General features: G+C 39.2%; 1 protein-coding gene across 1 annotated transcript in view; it reads right to left on the reverse strand.

The window, feature by feature from the left end:
* Positions 1-6,411, reverse strand: part of Xpr1 (xenotropic and polytropic retrovirus receptor 1) — a 150,160-nt gene that overhangs the window by 123,159 nt on the left and 20,590 nt on the right. The gene's annotated exons all lie outside the window — the stretch shown is intronic.

Raw genomic sequence — 6,411 nt, forward strand, 5'->3', positions numbered from 1 at the left:
CAAAGATTTTATAATTTTTTTCCCCCAAATTGCAGAGTAGATTAACTAACTAACTCATTTAGGTAATTTGAAAGTGTACTTTCTCAACATGTTGGTGGGGAACAGGAATAAAAAGCATTTCTCAGGCCAGGGAGATGGCTCAGCAGGTAAATGCTGCTACTGCCAAACCAGATCACTGAGTTCAAACCTCAGGACCCACATGGTGGAAGGAGAGAACCAACTCCCCAAGCTGTCCCCTGGCTTCCATAAGTGAAATGTAGCACATGCTTCCCTCCCCTCAAGAAAATAAATAAAATGTCTTTAAAAGCAAAAGACCACGATGGCTCAGCAGTTAAGAGTACTAGCTGCTCTTTCAGAGGTCCTGAGTTCAATTCCTAGCAACTACAATGGTGGCTCACAACTATCTATAATAAGATCTGGTGCCCTCTTCTGATGTTCATGTAGACAGAGTACTCACATAAAATAAATAAATCTTAATTTTTTTTTAAAGCACACTAGAGAGCTTTTTTTCTTTATATAAATCAAAACACTTAACGCATCAAGCAGATAAGGTTCCAGTGCTAAAGAACTTAGTCATAAGCTCAGTGACTAACTAAACCAGCTAACTACTGCCAGTTCCCAAGCTGGTATATGACAGAGTTCTTCAACCTTAATATAATTGACATTTGAGGCTAAATAACTTCAGAGGAGGAGTTCTCAGCAACTCAAGTGGCATCTAGAGACACAGCATCAACCCTCACCTCCCAGCAGGGATACTGCTAAATGTCTCCAGACAAGCAAAAGCATGCTTCCCCAGAACCTCCTGCCCACACTTTTCAAGCACATAAATACCGAAAAAGAAGAAACAAGCCTTCATGGTTGCCTGCTTTCTTTACATCTAGCACATTATAATCTTCCCATGTGAACTTACTACTTGCTTTGCTTTAATAATCAGTCTGTTATTCCACATCTATCCAAGCCAAACTATACAGGGAAAAAAAAGATCTCTGACAAAACAAGAAAAACTTAAATTCTTAGATTAATTCATCTTTATTCACTTTAATGAATGCTTTATAAAAGTGTAAAAAAAAAATTTACCTATATAAGAACTTCAATGTCACATTTAAGTGCAAAAATATTCAGTAAGGTTCAATGTACAGAGTTTGAGGCAATAACACAGCTGAGGTATAATAAAATGCATATTGGTCTTTATGTATTGTACTTAGCCAACACTCCTGAAACCTTTGAAATGTGTTGTCTTTTACATACTGAGATCACTCAAGGGATAGGACTTGGAAGAGAATTCCAGACAGCATCAAGAAAGAGACTAGTCAATGGAAATAGTAAGTGACTGGAAATTTTAAACTTTCAGTCATAGTTTCAAACCTCTGGGGAGGACAAAATGTTGGAAATAAGTTTTACTACCTACCTATACATAGTCCTAAATGTGTAGAAAAGAGAGGGGCTTGGGAGGAAGGAGAAGAGTTATTTGAGTTTCTTTTCTAGGTCCTTGAAAACTGGAAATTGCTAGTCATATACACCAAAGGATGGGAGGATCAGTTCAATTTGTCTGCTCTGGTTTATGTTAACGCTGAGTTTCTACTGGGCTGAGTTTCTAGCATGGTGTCCTCCAGAGCTATCTGCACAGCACCTATTGTCCCTCTTAAGTGTCTCAAGGGTCCACTGTAGCTCACATGTTATTTACATGGCAAACTCAGACACAACATATGTTTAAAAAAATAGTATACAAAGTATTTTCTTTGATCCTAATATAATGAAATTAGAAATCAGAAAAAAATTAATTCAACTGCAGAACTCATAAAATGTAGAAATTGAACAATGTTCCCTTAAACAAGTCATAAATCTAAAAAATCATAAGTAAATTAGAGAAGGGAAACACAAATTTATGAGTCATAGTGAAAGTAGTTGCAAAGAGGGAAATTTATACCCACAATAGCTAAAAAAGCTCAAGCCGACAACCTAACTTTACAATCTAAGAACTATAAAGACAAGAACATACTAAATCCAAGGCTTCAAGAAGGAAATGCAATTATTAGAGTAAGCCAATGACACACAAGAGAGAATCCAAGAAAAGCAAAGACGCTTCTTTGACAATATCAACAAAACTAGCCAATCTTTAGCTACATGAACAAGAAAACTGAAGTTAGTAAAACTATAAATGGAAGGGAGGGCACTGCCACAGGTTCTACAGCAACAAAAGCACTACCACAGGTTCTACAGCAACAAAGGCACTGCCACAGGTTCTACAGCAGTAAAGGGGCTAAGGGGGTGGAGGCACTGCCAACAATTGTATACTGACCAGGTGAGTAAACCAGATAAACTCCAGAAAATGTATAAAACCTACCAATATTAAATCATGAAGAAACAGAAAATTGGAATAGATATATAATGAGGAAGAAAATTGAATCAATATTAAATGTTTTCAAAAACTAAAAAGAGAAAAAAATTATAAGAAAGATCATTCCCCAAATATTGAAAGATCAATATTACTATAATATCAAAGCTGAAAACAACATTACAAGAGACTGAAGAGATGACTTAGCAGTAAAGAGAACCAAGTTTCAATTTCCAGCACCTCACAGCACTCCACAACTGTGTCACTGGCCTCTGTGGGCACTGGGCATGCTTGTGGTACAGACATAGATGCTGGGGAAATACCCATACAGAAGGAAGGAAAGAAGGAAGGAAGGAGGGAGGGAGGGAGAAAAGGAGGGGGGAGGAAAGGCTGAAGGGAAGGAGGGGTGGGGAGGGGAGAAGGGACAAAAAACAAGTTAAAACACACACACACACACACAAACCCACAAATGAGTATCTCTTATGAAAGCTAATGCAGACATTTTCAAGAATGTACTGGATGTATAACTTCAGTGCATAGCATTTGCCAAGCATGAGTAAGACCCTGGGTTTGATTCCTACTATGGTCAGACATATCACACACCACCACCACCACCACCACCACCACCACCACCCAAAAAAAGCCATGCTGATTCAAAGGACCTGAAGATGTATTTCTCCAAATAAGGGATACAAAGAGCTGACAGCCACATAAACAGATGCTAACAACAATCACTGTAAGAGGGCTACAAAACAAAGCCACAGCAAGATAGTGTTACTATCACAGCAGCAATAGCTGTTCTTGGTAAAAATATAGACAAACTGTATACTGTTGGTGGCAACTGTTAGCAGGAATGTACAGTACAGTATTGGTGAGAAGGAAAAATGAAGACTGAGGAGATGGCCCAGTTGGCAAGTACTTGCTCCACAAGCCTGAAAACCTGTGTCCAGTCACCCAGAACTCACATAAAAATGCCCTGCAATCATAGCACCGTGGAGACAGACACAAGGAGGATCTCCAGGATTTGTTATCCAGCCAATCTGTCAGAATCCACAAGGACTAGATTCAGTGAGACACCTACCTCAAAAAATACGATGAGAAACAGTAGAAAAAGACACCTGACATCAATCTCTGGCCTCCAAACAGATGTGTACACACAAAAACAAATAAATATAAACAGACAGACAGACTGGATGGATGGATGGATGGATGGATGGATGGATAGAAAAAGAAGGAGGAAGGAAGGAAGGAAGGAAGGAAGGAAGGAAGGAAAGGAAAGGAAAGGAAAGCAAGCTATCAACAGATATTTAGAAGCCAAAACATCTGAAAATAAGTATGTCTGAGAATCATTGATTTAGGAGATTGTTTTACATATGTGTTAGAGCTAAAGATATGACAGACACAAATACCAGTCAATAAGTGTATAAGTCATTCCTTTCATTTCTGTGATGTAACACTACAACTTAGTTTCATTTTTACAGTTTTATGAAATGACCTCTCACAGCAGCCTTATAGGTCATCTGCTCTGCCACAGGAGGCCCAGCTTTTATGGCTGTCTGGAATCTTGGTAGAAGCCTCTCTAAGTCCCTGTGTCTAATATTATGCATGCATGCAAAACCAGCACCACATGCACAATGCTGCCAAGCTCTGCTGTCAGCTCAGGGTGTGATCTGGCCCCCTTCTACCACAGCTATAGTGCCCTCTGTACACCTTGGCAGCTGCACCTGGGAAAATACTTCCCTTGGCAATTGAGAAGGGCATTGAGGAGTCATAGGCCCTACAGGGAAACGTCTACTATTCTGCTAAATGGACATAGTATTCAACTGACTCCTAGTGACTTTCCACTATAGCCATGGATAAATGCATGTCTCAAGCCTTTCTAGGACAGCTTTTACTGTCAGTACATGGTGATTAACACAGAGGCTCACAACTGGCCTAGTATACAGGTCTCCTCAATGGCATTCTCAATTTAGTCTCTTTCCTTTTAAGTTAATTTGGATTTTGGATTTTTGTTTTGTTTTTGGAGAATTTTGTACAATGTGTTTTAATGATATTTACCCTCCCTTCCCCAAATTCCTCCCAGATTTACATCCCCTTCCCTAAAGACCCAACTTTGTGCCCTTTTATTTTTTTAATTTTTTATCCATCAAATTCAATTTGTGCTGCCCATATATTCTTAGATACATGGTGTTCCACTGGAATGTGGGTAAGTTACCAGGGGCTACACTATTTAAAGAAAACTGTCTTTCCCTCTCCCAGAAGCTAACTGTTCCACACCTAGGGGTAGAATTATGTGCACCACTCCCCTCCCCATGCTAGGATTTGGTCTGGTTTAAGCTTGCACAGATTTTGTGCATGTTGTCACAACTACTGTTGAGTTCATATATACACAGCTGTGTCACTGTGTGAACAGTTTTTATTGTTATCTCACCCATATTCCATCCTTCAACCCAATTACCCCAATTACACACTTATCTGAAGATTCAAATACATACATGCAAGCAAAACACTCATAAAAACAGTATTTGTACTTTAGAAACTGGAGCCTTTGTGGTCTTGCCTTCAAGACACCTTTTCTATTGTCCCAGTGCAAAGTGCAAGGTTTCTCCTTCACTGCACTGTCTCCTCAACAACTGTACGCATTTTCTATGCAGCTTCCTTGCTTTCAGCTTTTTTGTTTTTGTTTTTGTTTTATTTTTTTTTTTTTCAAGACAGGGTTTCTTTATATAGCTCTGGCTGTCCTGGAATTCACTCTAGACCAGGCTGGCCTCGAACTCAGAAATCTGCCTGCCTCTGCCTCCCAAGTGGTGGGATTAAAGGTGTGTGGCCACCACCGCCTGGCCTGCTTTCAGCTTTAAACCAATCATGCTTTCACCAAATGTTCTCGGCTCTTTCAACTCCACTTGCTCCTTTTCTATCAACCAGGGTGAGAGGAGTAAGCAGTAACCTCACCACAGATGAGTGCTACTCCGTCTTAGCATTTCCTCTACCAAATTACATTATTACTTTTTGTCTTAAGTCTTGCTTAATTTACCAGAACTTAGGCAAATTGCAAACAGATTCTTTGCCAGCATATAACATGAATGGCCTCAAAACAACTCCCCAACAGAATCTTGTTCCTTTCTGAAACCTGTAAGCTCTCCATTGTCCACATTTCTCCTGGAATTCTGATTTTCTGAACTCCTCCCAAAATAGCTCCACTTAGAGGGTTTGTCTCTATCTAGTCCATAGCTCTAAACACTTGCATATTTCTCCCACAAGTCAACTCCTGACAACCAACAACTCACATCATCAGCTTTAGCGTGGTAACAATTACACTCTGTGTACTAATTTTCTGTATTACTTTTTTGGTTTCTGTAACGAAAGCAACTTGAGGGGGGAATGAGGCTAAGGTGAGAGTTCATCTCAGTGGGAAGGCTCAGCGACAGGAATGGGAGGTAGTTGCTCCCATGACATCCTCAGTCAGAAAGTTGTTACTCAGGAGGCCTCCTCTTCTCTCTCCTTTTATTCAGTCCAAAGCCCCAGCCTGTGGATGATGCCACCAACTGTCACGATGGGTTTGCCTGTTCACTTAAACCTTTCTGGAAATGCCTTAACCAATACTCCTAGAGGTATGTCTTTAGGGTGGAAGTAAATTCAGACAAGCTGCCCATGAAGATTATAATCAAAAATTATACATGTAATTATATTATAAAAGTAAAAATACTTATATTTACTGTATGCCTACCATCAGATATTAGGAATATTCTAATTTACTGTTTTAAGAGAAACTTGCAAGTCTCCCTTAAGTATATGACTCCATTTAACCAAATAAAGATATAGACTCAGAAAGATTATTAAAGTAGTTTGCCCAAGTATAGCTAAGCATCATTCACTTTGCAATCAATATTTCTTTGAGAAAGATAACAGCTCATGATTGGGAGTAGGATCTTCTTCCTAAAACAAACTTATTTTTTACCTCAAAATTTTCTGACTATTCTCATATAATTCTATTTTTCCCTGTGTCTTTAGTTGCTTTGTTTGTTTGTTTTGTTTTGTTTTCTGTGGTGGTGTGGTAAATAGTCTCTGATGATCCC

The sequence above is a fragment of the Mastomys coucha genome, unplaced genomic scaffold, assembly GCF_008632895.1.
Source record: "Mastomys coucha isolate ucsf_1 unplaced genomic scaffold, UCSF_Mcou_1 pScaffold1, whole genome shotgun sequence".
NCBI lineage: Eukaryota > Metazoa > Chordata > Mammalia > Rodentia > Muridae > Mastomys > Mastomys coucha.